The sequence below is a fragment of the Equus asinus genome, chromosome 20 (genome assembly GCF_041296235.1).
Source record: "Equus asinus isolate D_3611 breed Donkey chromosome 20, EquAss-T2T_v2, whole genome shotgun sequence".
Taxonomy (NCBI): Eukaryota; Metazoa; Chordata; class Mammalia; order Perissodactyla; family Equidae; genus Equus; species Equus asinus.
Window position 1 is genome coordinate 26,895,892 of NC_091809.1, and position 22,239 is coordinate 26,918,130.

Below are 22,239 nucleotides of genomic sequence, written 5' to 3' on the forward strand. Positions count from 1 at the left end.
ACCAGGACACTTTCTCAGCTGTCTGGGAAGCAACACCACCTCATCCGAGCGAGTCAGGTGCCGAGATTGTCGGGCCTCCTGTTCGTACTTGATTGTCTGGTGTCCATTCAAAAAGTGCGTGTGTTCCGGGTGCTGGCTAACCTTTGCAAAACACAGTGGATTCTCCCAGTTTCTGCCCTTGGAGCCTTATCGTCCAGCGAGGGAAGGAGAAGCAGTGACAAGTGTGGGGGATCGAATCCTCGGTCCACTTCTCAGCCCTCTCGCAGCCAACACCCAGCACCATGGACCTTGCTGCCCCCTCACCATTGCCAGAGGCCGGCTGCTCATGTTTGAAAAGATGGCAAATTAATGGACAGCTTGACAAATAGGCCAACAGATCTGAAGGTGATTTCCATGGGAAGGTAGTTTGCTCCTCAGAGTTCCCAGGAGGAGGGGTCACGCCACGCCATGCAGGCCACATGGGGAAGCAGCAGGGGCGGCCAGGAGGCAGAGGGCGGGCAAGTGTGGGCAGGAGCCTTTATCGTGGTTTCCGTAGGAAGAAGCAGATGGGGCAGGGTAAGCAGGCCTAGGGTTCCTGGTTTGAATAATTTCAGCAGGCTCTCGGGCAGAGGGGCCACCCCTAGTTGACTGACCCCTGGATGTGGGGTTTAGCACAGGTGGACAGTGGCCCAGAGTGTGAGAGCCCCAGACGAGAGGCAGCTGGAGTGTGAGCTCTGGACTGTTGGTTGGTTCGCACATGAAAGATGCGCTTGTGGGCAAGTTGTTCACTGTCTCCAGGAACTGGCTCACCCTGGAGGGGCAGCAAGGCCCCCGATGTCAGCGCTTCAGAAAATTAAAGACATAAATACACCTTGCCTTTGAGTCACATGACCTGCTCTGGTCAATGGAACATAGCAGGAGAACCACTGTGTCATTTACAAGCCGAGACCTCACGAGATCTCGCGTGTTCCCACTTGGCCTCTTGTCTCTGTCTTCGCCAGGAGGAGGCCTTCCCTCTGGGAACAGCTACGCCTTTGACCAAGGCCCCAGAATAAACAGGTGCAGAGCAGAACAGGAACTCAACCTGCAGAGAGGAGCTCAGGCATGAATCAGTGCTGCCCAGCACATCCCTGCCTGTTTCAGCCAGGTCCCAGCCAGCCCTCGGACACACGAGCAAGAGTAAACAAGTGTCACTGTGGGAACAGTCACCAGAATAGCCTGTGTGCTATTAAAGTAAGTCCCAATAAATTTTCAAAGACTGAAATCCTACAGAGTATGACCACAATGGAATTAAACTAGAAATCAATGACAAAATGAAAACTAGAAAATTCCCAATTATTTGAAAACTTAGCCACATATCTGCAAATAACCTAATGGTCAGAGACAGAAAAATCACAGTGGAAACTAGAAAATAGTTTTAACTGAATGATGATAAAAATACAACATGCAAAAAGTTGTGAGATGCAGCTAAAGCCATGATTAGAGAGAAATGCATAGCTTTGAATGCCTATATTTAAAAGGGAAAAGTTTAAGATATTGTTGTTTCAAGACATTGAGTTTTGGGGGGCTCTTTTCTTATGCAGCAACAGCTGACTGCTACAATAACTAACATTTAAATTGTATTCATTATTTGCCATGCACAGTTCTAATATCTTATAAATATTGTACATATATAAATTCATCGAAACATTATAAGGATGATAGGAGGAAAATACCATTATTTCCCCCTTTTTAGACCCATGCAAACACAGCCACAGAGGTTATGTGAATAGTCAATAAGGAGCAAAGTCAGGATTCTAATTTGCTCTCAGCTTTTAGCCAATGTGCTATACGGCCCCTAGAGGAGCAAGCTAATAATTACAACACTGTGATAAATGCTGCTAATCCACAGAGATGGGGCACCTAACCAAGGGTAAGAAAAACCTCCAGGAAAGAAGTGATGCCTGAGCTGAGTGTTGAGTGCAAAAGAGATTACTAGATGGTCAACAGAAAGTCAAAGCTGATAAATAGTTCATGCAAAGGCCCGGGGGCATGGAGGACGCAGCACAGGGTTCAGGGCACCTGGCCACAGGGTGAGCAGCAGTGGCAGTAGGGAGAGAAGCTGAAGAGCTTGTCCAGATCTGAGCAAGAAAGGTCTCACTAAGGCATTTAAGTTGAAGTTTTATCCCCAGGTCTTCGGGGATTCAAGGCTGGTGAAGTAGGGAGGTGACGTGATCAGACCTGCAGCCAGAAGGATCAGTCTGCATATGTGGGGGATTGGAGGGGAGCCAGAAAGCAGCAAGCCCAGTTAAGAGGCCACTGGAGGCTCAACAAAGACTCTCCTTGGCCGAACTGCAGACAGGCTCCCCCGAGCCCCCATCCTCAGCTCGCCTGAGCCGGTCTTAGCAAAAAACCCAGAAGAGCTGTTCCCCGACCCTTGATGGCTGATCCCCTCCGCCCGCCTTCAGCAAGCATCCTGTTAAATCGCTTTAGCAACAGACTCCCTGCCCGCGACGTCTCCTCTTAGTGATGTTCCATCCACTGACCCTCACTGTGCTGTTGGCCGTGACCCCCTAGCCATCTCCTGCGTTTGGAATTGAGCTCGGCTCTATACTGAGGTCTCTTTCTCCCCATTGCCATAGCATGAAATAAGATCTGCCTTTACGGCTTCTAACCGGTGTCTGGCTCTCTCTGTGGATCCTCGGTGAGCACCCATTCACTCCTCAGGCATTCGTTCAGCAACTACTGTGTACCAGACTTGGCACTAGGCGGTGGGGAGACAGCTGTGATCAAAGCAGGCAAAAACCCCTCACGGAGCCAAGATCCTAGTGAGTCAAATGTGAGAGTAAAATAGGGGTGGAATCCGCAGTGATGAGCGACTGGTTAATTGTGGGGGAGGGAAGAGAGACGAGAGAGTCTGGGAGGACATCCCCATCTTCGGCGGGTCGGCTGGCAGATGGAGAAGGCAGTGCGGGAGCAAGCAGGTTTGGGGAAGAAACGGCAAAGTCAGCTTTGGGCGTGATGAAGGTCAAAGCTTGTGGAACTTCCAGGTGGAGACGTGAGTCTGGACCTTGGAAGGGAGTTTGGGGGCCACAGACGAGAGCGCACTGTTTTCAGCTAACGCAATCATGTGGATGAGAAGAGTCAGTGAGAGGAGAGAGAAGAAAAGAAATAAGGACAGAGAGCCAGGGGACCCATTTCTGGACCAACGGGAATAGTGACCGTGAAGGAGATTGAAAGGGAGCCGCTGAGGAAGGAGGTGGAGAGGAGAGTCTGTCTGTTCCTTACGGCGCCGTAACAAAGCACAGGACTCTAGGTGCTTAAAACAACAGAGTTTACTGTCTCGCTGTCATGGAGGCCAGAAGTCCAAAACCAAGGTGTCGGCAGGGCCACAGGCCCTCAGAACGCTCCAGGCGTGAGTCCGTCCTGCCTCTCCCCAGCTGCTGGTGGTTTTTGGCAATCCTTGGTGCTCCTTTGCTCATAGCTGCCTCACTCCAGTTTCTGCCCCTTCCTTGCATGGCCGTCGTCTGCTGTGCGTGCCTGTGTCTCCGCCTGGCCGCCTTGTACGGACATCAGTCGTTGGATTTAGGGTCTGTGTCGGTTAATTTCACGTGTCAGCTCGACTGGACCACAGGAGGCCCAGATAGCTGGTTAAACCTTATTTCTGGAGGTGTCTTGGAGGGTGTTTCCGGAAGAGATTAGCATTTGGATTGGTGAACAGAGTAAAGCAATTGGTCCCCCCTCTGTGTGTGGGCATCACCCAGTCTGTCGAAGGCATGAATAGAGCGAAAGAAAACCTGCGGAGAAGGAGGCCTCCCGCTCTCTCCCTGACGGCTGAGCCGGGCCCGTGACCTTCCCCTGCCCTCAGCGCTCCTGGTTCTCAGGCCTTCCGATTTGGCTTGGAATCCACACCACCAGCTGTCTGCCTCTCGGGCCTTCAAACCGCACTGCCCGCTCTGCTGGGGCTCCAGCCTGCAGACAGCAGATCACGGGGCTTCTTAGCTGCCACAGTCACATGAGCAGATAGCTTATAATAAATCTCTCGCTAGACAGAAATAGATATATGTAGATAGATTGGACAGACAGATAGATATGGAGATGGTGGAGAAGGAGACGGAGGTGGAGACAGAGACAGAGAGAGGCAGATGTCCTGTTGGTTCTGTTTGTCTGGAGAACCCCACCGAATACCAGCCCCATTCTAACCTGGGATGACCTCATCTTAATCACATCTGCAAAGACCTTATTTCCAAATAAGGTCACCTTCTGAGGTTCCAGGTGGCCATGACTTTGGGGACACCATTCCACCCCGTACACATAGTAAGTTGGAAACACGAGGAGACACTTTTCGCCCTGTACCCCGTCCCCTCAGCCCACGTCTGCTTCCAGAAGCGGCAGAAGCTCTGTGCATCCACATGCCTCCCCGCAAGGTGTGTGCCCCGATAACTCACTGTTCTGTCTCAGGCTCTTCGGAAGCTGAGGAAGGCTCCTCTGCGTGCAGGCGCAGCCGGAAGCACAGAGACTGAGCTCCAGGAGGAGACACCCGGCCGGCGGAGAATGAGAGTTGGGGGATGGACGTCCCAACCCCCATCCTCCAGAGAGCCCGCTCCAGGTGTGCTCTGCCCCGCCCACCCGCAACAGGCCCAGCTCAGCAGGGCACCCTCTTCTGGCCTTCCCTCCTAACCTCGCCCTCTCCCCACTCCTCCGCCGCCTCCTGCAAGGACTGTCCAGACAAACCACCAGAAAACAAAGCTAAGACACGACAGAAGAGAACACGATTGAAGACCAAGAGCGGTCACAATGTCGGATGCTGCAGACAGCCCACAAACGATGGTCACAGGGAGACAAGCCGAAAAAGAAGGATTGGGACTCGGGGAAAAGAACTTCATTTCACATGCCTAACTCATCCCAGGGCAAAGGGAGAAGTGTTTGGTTCTATTCCCAAAATAGCGCATTAATTCAAATTTATAGAGAAAGAAAATCAGCGTGTTCCCCTCTCTCTCTACCCGACTTATTTCTGCTCTTCAGACTTGTGGGGAGAGGTAATGAGACATCAAAGAGAACAGAGTTGCTAAGGAGACAGGAGAAAACACGGGAAACCTTCACAGTGTAGTTCATAGCCAGGGGCCAGCCCCGGCTGTGCTCTTTCTCAGACGGGGAGTAAAAACGCAACACAATTTCTCTTCCAAAAGAATCCAGTTATGTTATGTGAGCCAGACACAAAGGGACGAATGTCGCATGATTCCACTCAGAGGGGTCCCCAGAATAGTCAAATTCAGAGCTAGAAAGGAGAAAGGTGGCCCCAGGGGCCGCGGGAGGGGACTGGGGAGGTGGCGTTTGATGCAGACAGAACTGAAGTTTGGGAAGATGGAGACGTTCCAGAAACGGATGGTTGGTGGGGATGGTTGTGCAGCCACGTGAGCGTACTGAAGGCCACGGAGCTGGACACCTAGAAACAGTTTAAGTGGTGTATTTTATGTCGTGTATACTTTCCACAATAAGAGGAAATCCAGGTGGATGGTAATAATTGTTTCAGGCAAAGAACCATCAGTTGGTGCAAAAATTAGTGGACAAAGTGTGATGAGAAATAGGATGTTTGCAAAATCTCAGGGCATCTCTCCATAAGACACCTACTATGTTGCTCACTTGACAGTGGAGAAACCTGGCAGACGCCACCGTCTCCGATATCCTTAACCAGCACAGGGATAAACCAGTCTGTAGATTAGATGTGAGTATCGTATCAATACTGATTTCCTGGTTTTGATTATTATACTCAAGTTACGTACGATGTTACCATTTGGAAAATCTAGGTAAGTGATAGATGGCAATTCTTTGTGCTATTTTGTTTTTTATTTTATTGAGGGGAAATTTACGTAACATAAAATTAACCAGTTTCAAGTGCACAATTCAGCAGCATTTCATACATTCACGATGTCGTACAGCCATCACCTCTATCTAGTTCCAGAACATTCCCATCACCCCAAAAGGAGACCCTGTACCGCTAAGCAGCCCCTCCCCCTCCCCTCCCCCTCCCCCTGCCCCAGCGCCCACTGATCTGCTCCCTGCCTCAACGGCTTTCCCTATTCTGGACATTCTCTGTAACAGAAATGCTACAATCTGTGACCTTTTGTGTCTGACTTCTTCCACTGCGTGTAGCATTTTCAAGGTTCACCCACATTGTAGCATGAGCCCATGCTTCACTCATTTTCATGGCTGAATAATATTCCACTGCATGGATGTGCCACATTTGGTTCACCTGTTGATGGCTATCCTGGGTTCCCATCTTCTGGCTATTGTGAATAATGCTGCTGGGAACATTTGGGCACAAGTTTTTGTTTCCAAAATACCAGTTTTCAACTCTTTGGGGTATATACCTACGGAAGGAATTCTTTGTGCTATTTTTGCAACTTTTTTTTTAAGTATAGCTGTTTTCGTTTGTTTGTTTTTGTTTTTTTGAGCCAACATCTGCTGCCAATTCTTCTCTTTTTGCTGAGGAAGGCTGGCCCTGAGCTAACATCTGTGCCCATCTTCCTCTACTTTATATGTGGGACGCCTACCACAGCATGGCGTGCCAAGCGGTGCCATGTCTGCACCCGGGATCAGAACCGGCGAACCCCAGGCTGCCAAAGCGGAATGTGCGCACTTAACCGCTGTGCCACCCGGCTGGCCCCTGCAACTTTTTTTTAAGTCTCAGATTTCCAAATAAAATGTTTTAAAAATAAGTAACCAAATCCAGATAGGATTTGTGAATAAATTCACACTCATGGAGCAAATTAGCAGGAAAAAGTAAATGCAAGAGCCCCTGAGGCAATGTCTGAACTCAGATGCGGTGGCTGACCCCCGTGCCCTCCTGTGGGCGTCAAGCGCCCAAGGCAGCAGCGCAGCTCTGAGTCCACCGGCGAGGACCGCGGGGGCTCCAGCCTCACCAGCGCCCGGGCGTCCGCCCTGGAAACCCGCAGCCTGGTGGCAGGCAGGCTGGAAGGACACCGCAGCGGCGAGCGGGGGCGGGGGGGGGGGAGGAGAGAGCTGGCAGAGTGCGCAGCCACAGCACAGCGCCTTTCACACGAGCCCTTTGGGAGCCTCTGGGCAGCTGGAGACACCCCATGCCTTGATCCTGTTGCTGATTGCTTGGGTTTATACACATGTAAAAATCTATCAAGCTGTATGCTTAAGATTCATGCATTTAGGGCCGGCCCGGTGGTGCAGCGGTTAAGTGCTCACGTTCCCTTCCGCAGCCCGGGGTTCACTTGTTCGGATCCTGGGTGCGGACATGGCACCGCTTGGCAAGCCATGCTGTGTCAGGCGTCCCACATATAAAGTAGAGGGAGATGGGCATGGATGTTAGCTCAGGGCCAGGCTTCCTCAGCAAAAAGAGGAGGATTGGCAGCAGATGTTAGCTCAGGGCTAATCTTCCCCAAAAGAAAAAAAAGATTTATGCATGTGAAGCACTAAGTTTTAGCACTGGCAAGACTTTTCTACCCCCGCAACTTCCCCACCCCAGCTCTTAACTGCCCCCCCACCCCCGCCGGCAGTTTCCAAGGCTCTCTGTCCACACTTTAAATTTGCCATAATTATATATACCAAAGGTGGGCGAAACTTTTCCCTTAAAGGGACAGCTAGTAAATATTTTCAGCTTTTCTGGCCAGATGGGCTCCCTCCTGATGACTCAACTCTGCCGGCGTCGCATGAAATTGACCATAGCCATTAGTCAGCAAATGGGCCTGGCTGTGTTCCAATAAAGCTTTATTCACAAACACAGGTGGGGCCGGGTTTGGCCCTCAGGCCATAGTTTGCCGGCCTCTGATATGCACCACGTTTTAATTGCTTCATCTGTTCCTCTATCGAGTGTAACTACCTTGAAGACAAGGGCAAGGTTTTTCCATCCCTGTGTCTTCACCATCTGGTCCAGTGCCTAACACAAAATAAATGTTGTCCACAAGCAAATCAGTGAGTGATTTATGAATTGTTTACTCAGCTCACACCTAAACGAAAAGGAGAAAAGCAAAATTGAGTAATATAAGGGCGTGGCAAAGGATGCAGCCCCAACACGGGGCACAAAACACCTTCCAGGTGGCCCCCGAACTATAGGGCGTCTGCCCCTTGCATTCGACTCGTGTCTCTGAGCGCAGGGTTTCTTCTGTGGGGATGAAAACATTCTGGAACCAGAGAGAGGCGATGGGTGCACAACACGGTGAATGTACTAAATGCCACTGAAGCGTTCATTTTTAAATGGTCAAAGGAAAATAAAAGTGATATACAAATTTGAAAACTTTGCTAAACAGGAAGAACAAAGGCTCCCTCTGGCTGCTGTGCGGAGAACAGGCTGCGCTGTGAGGCAGGGGCAGAAGCGCCCGCGAGCCTCGCTGTGTCCCTGGTTAGCTCTGTCATTTCTGCAGCACAGCAGTCGCCCCTTGTCCACAAGGCACACGTTCCAAGACCCCCAGCGGGCGCCCCAGACTGCAGGTAGCACCGAACCCCACATTTACCATTTGCTCCATGCATACAGACCTACCACCAAGTTTAATTGATGGATCAGGCACAGTAAGAGATAAACAACAATAGCTTCTCTTTGGCACATCCGAACTGCCAGCGTCACTACTCCTGCACTTTGGGGCCATTATCAGGTAAAATAAGGGTTACTTGAACACAAGCACTGTGACACTGCGACAGTCAGTCTGATAACCGCCGGGGCTGCTAAGTGACCAGCGGGCAGGTGGCATGTACAGCCTGGATGTGTTCGACAAAGGGACGAGTCACGTCCTGGTCGGGACAGAGCAGGACAGTGCTGGATTACATCATGCTGCTCAGAATGGCATGCAATTTAAAACTTATGGAGTGTTTGTTTCTGGAATTTTCCATTTAATATTTTTGAACCACAGTTGACCAGGGGTAGCTGAAACACTGCAAGGTGAAACCGTGGATAAGGGGGGACTGCTCTATTTGTTGAGCGACACAAAGTGTTTGGTCTCGGTGCTACTGGCACCGCCTAGCTTCCTTGGTCTCGGGAAACGCTGAGAAAGATGGGCACTCTGGTGGGTGCACAGTTTGACATTCTCAGGCCCACACGGCCCCCGCCTTGCACGCTTGCAGCCTGGCTCACCCCACAGAGCGCTGGCCCGTAACCAAGCCCCGACCTGCCCTGTTTCACCTGGGCCACACCCCTGCAGGCTGACGGGCTGTTTTATCATTAGCTCTGCGGCACACCCTCGGTGCCCCGACTGCCCCCACCTCACCCCACTCTGCTCTCAGCCTCAGGGGACAGGTCCTGCAAGCTCCAAGCCGCCTCCTGCTGACAGTGCCCCATCTTAAGCCTTAAAAATGGTTAAAATGGTAGATTTTATGCTAATTTAATTTAATTTTTTTGATTTTTATTTTTTATTGCAGTAACATTGGATTATAACATTATCTAGCTTTCAGATGTACATTCTACTATATTTCGAATTCTGTGTAGATTATTATGAATTTTATTTTAGCACAACTTTTTGAAAAACGTGATTTTCCAGATATGGAACTAAGGCCATATTTGCACAAGCAGTTGTAAAAAAAAAAAAAAAGAATGCATTATCCTAATCTAATTGTGAGAAATGTCAGGAGGGTCTTCTGCACAGACCTGGCCATCCGCTCCCAGCGCCGCGCTGCACGTCCAGACGGCGAGAGGCCAGGGCCGGCTCGGGCGCTGCCCCAGACGGAGGGGACGCTGAGTGCCGCTGAGCGTCATTAGTGACGACAGAATGAAAGGCGGCGTCCAGATGGGTTCCTGGACCAAACAGGGAACACTGCTGGAGAGCCCAGTAAATTCTTAACGAAGGTCTGCGGTTTACGCAAGCGTCTTGCACTGAGGTTGATTTCCTCGTTTTGCAGCCTTTGCTCTGGTTTGTAAGATGTTGACACCTGCGGAAGCTGGGCTGGGGCATCCGAGAACTCTCTGCACTGTCCTTCAACTTTTCTGTAAGTCTAAATATTTCAAAATAAGAAGTTTAAAGAGAAGGACGCCGGGTTTCAACCCTCAACCCGTGGAGCGTGTGACCCTGTGGTGAGTGTCCCTGTCTCCAGCTTTCACAGGGAGAAACCTTCACCCTGCGGCCCACAGCAGTGGCCCCGACAACACACCCTCTCTCGGCTTTTCCTCCTCCTTGGTCACGCTCTCCCAACCCCCTCACTCCTGCTCCCTGGGCTCAGCTCCAGCGAGGACCCTCCTGGACCAAACTTACTGACCAGGCCTCCTCCTTGGCTGAGCCCAGCCTAGCGAGAACACCGCCTCCCTTGACACCCAGGCAGGTCCCTCTTCCTCACCGTCCATGCTGACCCCGCCCCTGCTGCGTTAGGAGTTGAGCTCTACCCTCTCTCCTGTTGCAACAGTCTTGAAGCGCCTTCCTAGCTTGCTCAACACTGTCGGTGCAATTTTCCTCTGACCCCTCCCACATGAACGACCTGAACCCAGGTCCTGTCTCAAGGGGACCCAAACTAAGACATTCCCCATTTAACAGACAAGCCAAATGAGGCACAGAGAAGTTAAGGAGCTCTCCCAAGGTCACACAGCCAGGTCATAGTAGAGATAAGCTCCAACCAGACAGCCCAGCACGAGTCTGCCCTCTTGATGACCACACTGTACCGCCTCCAAGAGTGAAAAGATCTTCCATTTTTAATTTCACTAATTTAGACCCAGATTTATGTCCCCATAATTGCCTAATACAAGCCCAAACAACATTCTTCTGCCAACTTCTCTGAATGCCGTGTGTAGGACAGAGAAAAGCGACAGCTTGAAATGACTCTAATTTTACTTACAAATAATTGAGGTTGATTCATGCTGTTTTCTCCAAAACCTGCCCCCCAAACCGGTAATCCGGTTGGCGTTACTGGATGCCAACTTTGTCATAGACGTCTCTCACAACTTCTACAGTTCTCCCTCGAAAGCAACACTCGAAAGCAGTCAGTCACAAAGCCGGGGAGGTACACAAGGGATGCTCCAAGAGAGGAGAAAGGTCCCTTCTTAAGACAGATGGAACGAGCCGACAAGGAAGGGGGAAAGAGAAAGGGCAGCTTCTGGGAGATAGAAACGTCAGTGTTAGAAAGCTCATTAACAGAATCAGAAAAAAAAATAAAGACAAGCTGCTATAACAGAGACCAAAAAGCGTAGCAGTTTAAAGGATGTAAAGGTCTGCCTCCCTCTCAGGTAACTGTCCTCAGGTGAGCAGTCCAGGTGCGTGTGCAGCTCCGCTCTGCTGCGCTCCATCACGGGGCCCGGGTTCACGCATTTCCTCGCTCTGCTGTTGCGTTCATTTCCTTACTCTGCTGTTGTATTCATTTCCTTGGGCTGCCGTAACAAAGTGCCACAAACGGGGTGCTTAAAACAGCAGATATTTATTCTCCCACAGTTCTGGTGGCCAAGGGTCCAAAATCAAGGTGTCAGCAGGGCTGTGCTCCCTCCCAAGCCGTAGAGGAGGATCGTCCTTGCCTCTCTGTTGTCCAGTAGCTGATGGCGTCCTTGACTTGTGGCTGCATTGCTTCACTCTCTGCCTCCATCTTCACGTGGCCTCTTCTTATAAGGACATCAGTCATATGGGATTAGAACCTCCCTTAATGACCTCATCTTAACTTGATGACATCTGCAAAGACCCTATTTCCAAATAAGATGATTACAGTATCACTCAGAGGCACACAGGGTGAGAGGTCTGGAAGCATCCCAGGGGCGGGAGCTTCTGTCCCGTGGAGTCGGGGTGCACCCCCTCCTGGCATGTGGATGTGCTCACCGGCCAGAAAAGTCCCATCCCCCACAGTTTAGAGGGGCCTGTGGAGGTTTCAGGACACAGGCATGATTGACACAGTCATCGGCGAGTCACTCAATCTCCAGCGCCAACCCCTGACGAAAGTTCCAACCCTCTAATCATGACTTGATTTCTCTGGCAACCAGCCCCCAGCCTGAAGCCACCCAGGGACCCCAGCCACCAATCACCTCATGAGCATACCAAAGACATGCTTATTATTCTGGAGATTCCAAAGGTCTCTGAAGGTCTTATATCGGGAACCAGAGACTAAGACTGAATATTGTAACAAAAGATGCTCCAGGCCGGGCCCGTGGCCAAGGGGTCAAGTTCAGGCTCCACTTCATCGGCCCAGGGTTTCGCTGGTTGGGATCCTGGGCGCAGACATGGCCTCGCTCATCAGGCCATCCTGAGGTGGCTGGCATCCCACATGCCACAACCAGAGGTACTCATAGAGTATACAACTAGGTACTGGGGGAGCTTTGGGGAGAAGAAGAAAAAAAAGAAGATTGGCAACAAATGTTAGCTCAGGACCAATATTTAAAAAAATTAAAAAGATGCTCCTATCATCTCTCTCTCTCTCAGGAAATTGCAAGAGTTTTAGTAGCTCTGTGCCAGGAGCCCAGACAAAGACCAAATATCCATTTGTCATTATATCGCGATATCACAGTGATTTCACAGGCACCAGGGGCTACAACTTCAACATCTCTTTTTCTGGGACACAATGCAACCCATAATAGCCATCACCTAGGGCACTGTCCCCACTGCAGAGCTGATGCTGGGTTGAAGGAATATCCATGTCCCAGCAGCCACACCTGGCTGCAGTGGGGCGTGGGAAAGGGGCCTCTCCCTGTGCCTCCAGGTAAGCAGCAGTCAGTACTGCTATGGAAGCAAAAGAAAATAGATTTTGGAGGACAATGCCATCTTTGCAACCAAAAAAAGCAATAATTGAATAAATTCAAATTTGTATATCACTTTTAAAACTTTTTATTTTGATGTAGCTTTAGATTTTCAGAAGTGTTACAAAGACAGCACCCAGAGCTCCCACACACACTTCACCCAGCTCCCCCATGTTAGCATCTATCTAACCACGCCACATTTGTCAAAACTAAGAAATTAACACCAGTACATTACTATTAACTAAACTGTAGGCTTTTTTCAATATCACCACCTTTTCCACTACTATCTTTTTTCTGGTCCAGGAACCCCCAGTGCATTTAATCGTCACATCTCTTTAGTCTCCTCCGCTCTCTGGCAGTTCCTCAGGTTTTCCTTATCTTTCTTGACTTTGACTCTCATTAAGGGTACTAGTCACCTATTCTGGAGAATATCCCTCAAGTTGCCTTTCTGATGTTTACATCACTTTTTGTTAATGGCATTTAAATTTTATTTCCGTTAAAATTCACAGTGTCTTGCTCACAATAGGTTGAACGATAGGCCTGGTTTCCACCTCTTTTTCTAACAGCAATAAGGTGTGACATTAACGTTTCCACACTCTTGTCTTTTTTCCCTTTGGCTATATATTTTTGTGCAGCTTCCTGGAATTAAGAGCATATTGTAAAGTAAAAGGTATGATATTCTCACTACAGCTAAGAGTCTGGGGAAAAGTCACACACTAAGAGTTTTGAGCGCATGCTAAGAGTTTCATGTATGTTTCTACCGTTTACCCTCCCCACACCCTCTGAAAAGCGGGTATATGAGCCATTTTGCAGATTAGAAAAACTGAGACTGGGTGACGAGACCACCTGGCCAAGGTCACACAGTAAGTATCCCAGGCAAGACTGAAACCCAGGCTTCCCCACTATGCAATGCTGCTCAGCAAATAGAACAGGACCCTCTCTATCAACCACTCGAGGAACACTTACTGTATGTCTGCTGCGTTTATTCAAAAAATTCAGTGACTCAGTCCTTACCCTCGAGGGACTTACAACTGCTAACTGTCCCCCAGCATCTGTTCTCCCTTTATTCCTGTTAGTAATAGAACGCCCGAATCTTAGCTGGACACATGGCTTCCAGCTAGAAACTACATTTCTCAGGAGCCCTTGCAGCCAGGTGTGGCCACGTGACTATGTCTGAGCCAATGGGATTCAAGCAAACATGAGAGCAATTCGGAGGTCATCACCTTAAACACAAAGCCACTTGCCCTAGGCTTCCTCCTCCCCCTTCCGCAGGCTGGAACTCGGAGTGGAGGCAAGCAAGCTCCTACCATGCGTGCAAGGACAACCCCTAGGAGACAGAGGAGCAAGAAGATGGATGGAATCTAGGTCCCTGGACGACCTGATGGAGCACAGAAAAAGGAACTGACACCTCACCCCACACGACCTTCTTCGCACCATGTTTAATTTTAATCAAAGACTTGGGTCCACACAAAGTCTTGGCCTGGATAAAATGGAATGACACACTATAAAACCTTGTTATAAGCGTTCCATAAACCCCAAAGTCATGCAACTGGTTACCGTAAAATTATTATGTGCAGGGAGGGCAAACGGGGTAATAGGGCACATGTGTACGGTGACAGGTGGTAACCAGCCTTTGGGTGGTGAACACGATGTAAACTACACAAAAATCGAAATATAATGATGTACACCTGAAATTTATATAATGTTATAAACCAATGTTACCTCAATTTACAAAAATACACGCAGGAAGGTAGCCAGCACATTTAGAAACTTCACGCAAACAGAAAAAGGCACCCACTCTGATAGACAATTAGAAGGTGCACTGTCCTCCAGTGCACAGAGGAACAGAGCCTAGGCTGGATTCAGATCCCAGCCCCTCCGCCAGGCACAGCCTGCACAGCCATACACAGCAGTTTACACACAAAAAAGAAATGGGGGGGAGGGCATCTTGTATCTAGATGAATTTTATATAAAGTGAAGCCGGTGCGCCGAGGCAGTTTTCTGTTCGAGGAAATCCTGCTGTGAACTCCTTCGTCACGTGGAGAATGCTTCCTAATGGAGGTCGTCACCACCCAGGCACTGCTGCGAAATTCAGATCCGTGATTTGGCGAAAGTGAGATCTGGCCGGAGAACTCAGAGAAATTACAGACGCTGTTAAATTACAGAGCACTCAGAGGCAAAGAGGAAAGAAAAGGCACAGGCGATCGCCAGCAGGATGGACCCTGGCAGTCTCCACCGGCTCCTAATCACTAATCGCGGCATCCGCCCGCCTGTGGCCGTCACTGAGTCAACTGTACGTGCTCCCGGGGACAGGAAATCTGCTTCCGTCCAACCGGGAAGCGAACGGACCAACGGACAAGGAACCAGCGGGAGGAGCTTCCCTGAGTTAGGGGACGGCTGCTGACAAACACGTGGAGACCACGCGGCCTAGCTCCCGCCCCGCCCCGCCCCCCGTTGCCCTGACAACCGCGCCGGCGTCAGGTTGCGCTGAGGGCGCGCGGCCAGCCTTCCACAGTGCCCCGCGCGCGCGCATGCGCCGGGGAGGCCCGCCGCGCAGGCTGGTTGGCTGGGCCCTGGCCGCGCAGCACCTCGCGGAGTCGGGAGGCGGGTGGGAGTGCGCCGGAGGGACGAGCCGCTCGCCACGCGCCGGCTTCGTGCTGGGCGCCCTCGGGGGCTCCGGAGGAGACCCCCGCCTTCCAGGCCTGCGCCTCCCTTCGGAGCGGCGAGACCCGCGTCCCGTGCCCGCCCAGCCTCAGTTTCCCCATTTGTAGGGTGGGAGTTCACAGCCCTCCCTAGAGGCCAGAAGGGGCCGGAAGGCGGGGAGCAGGGCGGCTCCGTGGTGGGAGTGGTGGGACGAGGACGCGAAGATGCCCGGGAGGTGGCTGTGCGCGTCCCCTTGCCGGGAGGAGGCCCCGCCCCAGTGGGTGGGGAGAGGGTTAGGGGCCGGGTCGTTGTTTAGGGCGGAGGGTGTCCTGTGCCCTGTAGGATGCTTCTGTTCAGCTGCATATCCGCCTCTGCTTACTAGATGCCGTGAACGCCACCGGCCCCAAGATGTCACCACCCAAAGTATCTCCAGACGTTGCCAGGTGTCCCCTAGGGGGCAGGATGGCACCGAGAGAGAACCCCCGAGCAGAGCCAAAAATGAAAAGATAGATAAATCTGTCAGTTTTCACTAAGTCGATTTTGAATTCTTTAACCACTGTGCTATGCCCAAAATATATGCTACATTAATTCTCTCACTGGAGATTCGTAAAATAGCCAGATTTTCTGGAAACTGGTTGACTCAGTTGGAGTCTGTGAAACACAGCGGATGAGTGTGATGGACTCTTCCACTGAGCTGAACGGGCACTGGGCCAAGAATCCGGAGACCTGGGATCTGTCCCCAGGGCGGCCCTTACAAGCTTTGTGGCCTTGTCACTTAACTTCTCTGGACTGATTGTCCCCTCTGTCAAATGAGGGCTGCCAGGTAATTTCTAAGGACCTGGAAATGCTCAGCTTCTGACAAAATGCACGCTCTCTCGAAAGTTCCAGAAGCCATCCAGCCTCCTCCCCAGCGCCCCCTCCACTTCACCTCCAAATGCCTTTAGTTACGTCCCTCAGTCCCCCTCCCTCCCCGGCCTGGTCCCTTAAACACATCTTTCAGAGTCATTTCTTCCAGGCTGTTGTTACCACTCAGATGAACTCGTTATTATCCCTGATTCTAACAAGTAAATTACGATGGTGTTCAACACAGCAGTGGCAGGGGCTCGTTTGTTGAAAATTACGGTGTTTAAGCACAAGACACCCTAGTGTTTGCATGAGGAAAAATAAAATAAAATTGAGAACTGTCCTTTAAGATACTCTGTGATGTGGTGCTTAAATTATAGGAACGTCCCAAGCATCCACATAAATAATTCTCACCTGGCTAGCATGCGGACAGAAAGCCGTGGATCATCCCTTTAATTAAACCTCTTCACCATCCACCTGCCTTTCCATGTCCTCCGCAGGTGCCAGATCTGGGCCATGGGCCAGAAGATGCTATGTGCTGCCCTCACAGAGCAGGAACTTGAAGTAAGGAATTGGGAGCCTGCTCAAGAGAATGGGCTAACCAGGATGGCCCGACCTGAACCCGCGAGAACACAAGCTCAAGGGAGCACAGACAGCCTGTTGTGTTTATCGCTGCCTCCCGGGTGCTCAGAACAATCCCGATACCTAGGACCAGTCAATAACTAGGTGTCGAATGAATGAACAAGGGGCACGTGGTGTATTTGGGTAAGCAATAAATAAGGCCGATCTAAATGTTTTGCTTGAGATTTAAGATTGTGTTCCAAGGTTCTAGAAAGTGTTGGTGTACCAGACAACATTTCCCTCTCTTTCCTCCCGTTCCCCTCACTTTGCACCTTTTCTGTCATTGCCCTCATCAGAGGTGCTTTGCCTCCTCCCTCATCTGGGCCGGCTCTGTGGGCGGCGCCTTTCCGGAGGGTGGCGTTCACAGGTGCTCCTGGCGGCAGGAGAAGGAGTTTATTCCATGGGGCTCAGGCTGGGGTCGGGGGCAGTTCTGTGGTCCCTAAACCTGAGTCCCACGCCCCCGTCGTGTGGCATCCAGAGCTCATTCCGTGTGCTTGGGGTTTGCTCTTGGAAAACATCACCTTAACGCAGGTGAATCAGGACAGGCGCACGCAGTGAAGAAATGGCCTTTGGGGACGGGACTTCACAGGCAGACTTGGCGCCGAGGCTTTCTGCTCCCAAAGGAAGCAGTTCTGATCTTGGCATCCCCATGTTTTATTAGAATTCATCTCAGAAGCAACAAAGGGAGAGACATCCTCTTAAAAATTGTCCAGAGTGCACATTTCTGTTGGACGACACGCCTCTTAAGGAGCAGAACTCTCTTAGTAACCATCTCTGTCTGGCCCGGGGGCGCTGCGGGTGGGGCGTCCCACTCCATTTCACGTTTCAACTGTCTGTGTATAATAGTTATGTCAAGACTGCCTCCCAAATATTTTTTTCAAGTCCTAATGATGGCCTTAAGGGTGACATTCTGGGCACGATCTTTTCTTCGGGGCTGTTTCTCCTGCAGACAGTGTTCACTGCTCCGAACTGACGTAGTCACTCGCTTTATGCAGAGTCGTCCCACATGGGGACGGCCAAAAATTAAAAGTGCTGCTCTTCCCATTTCAACTTTGATAAACATCAGCCAACTCACACGGTGGGAAGGGAAAGCCCATTTGCTAAGCCAAAGACGTCGGCTCAGCAGGAGCGGGACCTAGACCCAGAGCCAGCTCCGCGCCAGGTGCCTTCCCGCGTTAACCCCTGAAACCTCTGCAGCCCGAGCTTAAGGGTCATTATCTCCTTCTTTGCGTGATAAAATTGAGTCCTACGGTAGTTACCAACCTGTCCCAGATCGCAGAACTAGTAACTGATGGGCCCTGAATCCAAACCTCTGGATCTTTGTGATAACCAGTAAGCAGATGGCCACGGTTCCGCACAGAAGCTCTCTGGGCCATCCACAGCGCCCCTGCCACCGCTTCTCAGAAGGAGTCAGACTTGTCGATGCTCTAAAGATGGAGATTTCATCTTTTCAATCCCTTGGCCCCGGGCTCCCCAGACCATCTGGCCCACGGCCCGGTTGTGGAAATATAGTTTTATTGGCCACAGGCACACCTGTCCGTTTACATGTTGTCTGTGACTGCTTTCATGCAACACCACCAGAGCTGAGCAGCTGTTACAGAGCCATCTGGCACAAGAGTAAGATATCCACCACCTGACCCTTAGATCCAAGGCTGCGCGCCAGGACCAAAGCACGTGGTCGCCCAAATTCTGGCCCACCTGCCTGTGACTGATTACAGGACCCTTGTATTCTTTGTCCCCGTGTCCTTCAGATTCAGCTGTCAGAGACCGAGGAGAGCCATGAAGTATACTCATGCGTTTGTGGGCGTTCCATGGTGAATAAAGGACCTCTGTAACAGCCATTGAGAGAACAGGAAATGCCTTCCTCATGCCGCCTGTGTTGGCGCCATCAAGCATTCCCGGCCTCCTCCTCCCAGCCCAAAATGCTCTGAGTTATTACTTCAAAGGCTTTTGGGAAACCAGACATGTTACGGGTGTCTCTGTGTCTCCCGTTTCTCACTCTCTCCTCAAATTTCAAGAACAGGAGAGGCTCCAAGAGATCGTCAAGCCCTTCCCACGGCACACCAGGTCACCTAGAATAGCAAGCAGCCGCGCCCAGAATAGAGCCAGCTGATCCCAAGAGTCCAGTTTTCCTAAACCCGTCAAGACACAGACCCCCTTTTAAAAGTCCTTTGAACTTGGTGCGATAAAAGCAGAGCGGGAGTCAAGTGCGTGATTACTTTCGCTGTTTGGAGGCAGCACGCAGACGGCATCGAGTCCTCAAGGTGAAGACTTCGGGCCCTTTTCCTGTTCCAGAACCTCAAAGCATGACGGGCCTCACGGCTTCAGGATGCCCTTCCATGGTGGGGAGGGAGCCCCCTTTCTCCTTTAATCCCGCCCCGTCCTCCTCTCTAGAGACACGGGCCAAGTAAGTAGCTCTCACTGCCCAGCGTGTCCCAGAACCCCTCTCGCCACCAGCCTCCTCCTCCGGCCACACGTGAAACCTGTTTCTAAACAGAGGCGCCTTTTCGCAAACTTTGTTTCACCAAAGACTCGTTGCAGAGGAAGCCGGGCGCCGCACTTCTGAGGGGCGACAGGACGTGGCTCTGCCCCGGCTCGCTTTCTGGGGCTGCTCCTTCTCCTCCTCTAGGACTGGCCGGCGATGGCAAGGGCGCCAAGGCTCCCGGTGCCCCACGTGCTCAGCGCCCGGAGTGGCCCACGTGGGACCTGGAGAGTCACCCCAGTGCCCCGTCGACTCTGCCTTCGGGCTTGCACCAGGGAGAGGATTTTCTAGAACCTTTCGCATATCTGAGCAACCCCAGTACTGTCCTGATCACACTGGGATCTTACAGAGGCGAATGTGCAGGTCTGTGAGCGTTTTCTGTTTGCCTGCAGCTGATTTGAAAACACGTCAAACGGGCTTTTTCTATTCCATGTTGCTTTACAGCCTGAGAAAGAAACTATTCTCTGTTGCTGTGCAACAAATCAGGATAAACTGAGTGGTTTACAACAATGTACACTTATCTCACAGTTTCTGTGGGTCAGGAGTCTGGGCGAAGCCTAATCGGGTCCTCAGCAAGGTCGTGATCCAGGTGTGGGCCGGGGCCGTGGTCCAGGTGTGGGCCAGGGCTGTGGTCTCCTCTGAAGCTCGACTGGGCAAGGATCCGCTTCCAAGCTCTTGTGGTCCTTGGTGGAATTTCCGTTCCTTGCAGGCTGTCTGACTGAGGGCCTCAGGTCTTCGCTGGCTGTTGGCTGGGGGCTGCCCTCGCTTCCTTGCCTCATGGCTCTCTCCAGAGGGCAGCCCACAGCATGGCAGCTGGCTTCCTCAAAGCCAGCAAGGGAGAGAGTGTCCTAGCAAGGCGGGAGTTGCGATCTTCTGTGATGTATTTATGTACACATCATCACTTTACCAAATTCCGCTAGTGAGAACAGGGTCCCTGGGCCACACTCAGGGAGGGGATCACAGCGGGTGTGAACACCACGAGGCTGCGACCTGGGCACCATCGCATTGGGTTGCTCTGAAATCATCACCCCAATAGTCGGCCTCTTGTTTCTTTGCTCCAACACAACTATTGACTTAACCGTTTCCCATAACCATTATCAATGCAAATAATCGATAATCATTCTGTAGCAGAAAGTTTTCGTCGTGCCAAGCTGAGGACTATCCTAGAAGTGCCGGAAGAAAGCTCTCTGAAGAAGAGTGGTTTTCACCACCGTTATATGCCATTGCCAGACAAAGACATGACAAAGCATGACAGGGGTACATTCTTTCAAGGATCCAAGGAGATATTTTGTTACAGATTAGCACGTACACAGCAGGTCACAGGACCCTGGCGTCACGGGAAGGGAAAATGCAAAAAGCACTGGCATCATAAGAAGGGAGGCATCAGTTCTTATCTTCAAAGGGCACATTCTTTACTGTGGGACAATGACTAAAGCAGATGTACAGTGAGCGTCTGCCAGACTGTAAATCAGGCTTCCTTGGTTGAAATAGAATTTAAGCCACATCAAGTTTAAACCCGAGTGGCTTTCCCATACACCTCAGCATATGAAATCTTCCTACATCACTGTACACAGGCCCACTCTCATGGCTAAGGTTCTTTTGGCTGCAAGAGAACCTGGTTCAAACTAACTTAGTCGAAGGAGGAGAGTTTATTTAGGAATATCTCAAGGGCCCTACCAACTGGCAGGCCCCCGGGGATAACGGCAGTCTGTCTGTCTCTCTCCCTCTCCGTCTCACCTCATGGCTGCTTCTCCCTGCTTTTCTCTGCACACAGCTAAAGATGGCCTCTCACTAAGTCCCAGAGTTCCACATTCTCAGGTCAGGCCACAAGCAGGTACCTGAGCACATCTGCATCCCAATTCTAAATTCCCAGGAGCACACCCGATTGGCCCAGTGTGGACTGGATCCACAGCCCTGAGCCAATCAGCTGTGGCGGAGGGTGGGCCCCTCAGTGCCTCGCTGCAGCGCCTCTGGAGGCCAGATGTTCTCACACAGGGAGGAGTGGGGGGCACCCCGGATGATTGTGATCCCAGCCACAGCCACAGATCAAGTATAAAATGCCTGACCTATGAGGCCTGCTTTCTGAGCTCTGGAGGGGACTGGAGCATTGAAGCCAGAGCTAGGCTCAAATCTCAGCCTGTTAGAAGTGGGAGGGAGCTGCAGGGTGGACATGTGGAACAGGGGACGGTCCTCTGTGGGCCTCAAAGGCAGGAATAGGGCCAGTGGGTGCCCATGGTGGGAAAGTGGGTTTCAGCTTTATGTCAAGAACTTCCTGAAGCTTAGAGCCCGCCTCCTCCTCATCATTCAGTTCTTGTCCCCAAAAGCCACCCCATGATCCTGGAACAACCTTTCCAGCGCACCGGTTTCTCCTTTCTTATTCAAACTGTTTCACAAATACATTTGTAGACATTTATTGCATTTGTTCCTGTGGGCAGAGCCAAGACATCCCACTTTACAGATGAGCAAACAGAGGTGAGGTGCCTTGGTCAGTGTCCCAGGGCTGGAATCCAGTCCCTCCGGCCCCCCTAAGTCGGTGCCCTCAGCCCCACAGGAACTGGCCTGCCTGTGGCCTCTTTGTCAAACGGTCTCTGCGCAGCTCAGTCTGGTGTTTGGGCTCCGTCACCGGCCCTGCGTGTGAGGAATCAGGGAAGCTCTACGTGTCCTTAAAAGCCGAGCGTCCCCGCACCTCCCTCCCCAAAGTATTTTACTCGTGAGGTGGTGTGTCTCTTCATACAGGTGCAGGACAAGGACTCAAGCAAAGCCCAGAGGGAGCAAGCAAGACTGCTGCGGTTGGATGCAGCTCCATTTTGTTCCACAGCATCTGCGCGGTCTCCCCTTCCTCCGCCTCCATCCTCCTGGCTCAGCTCAGGGCTCACCCCTCACAGGGGCCTCACTGCTGCCTGCCCCCAAACACCCCAGCCTTGTTAGAGATCCCTCTGGGTCCCCACAGCCCTTACATTTACGCATACAACCCGAAGCAGCATAGCACAAAGGTTAAGGGAACACAGTTCAGAACCAGCAGGTCAACACCCCC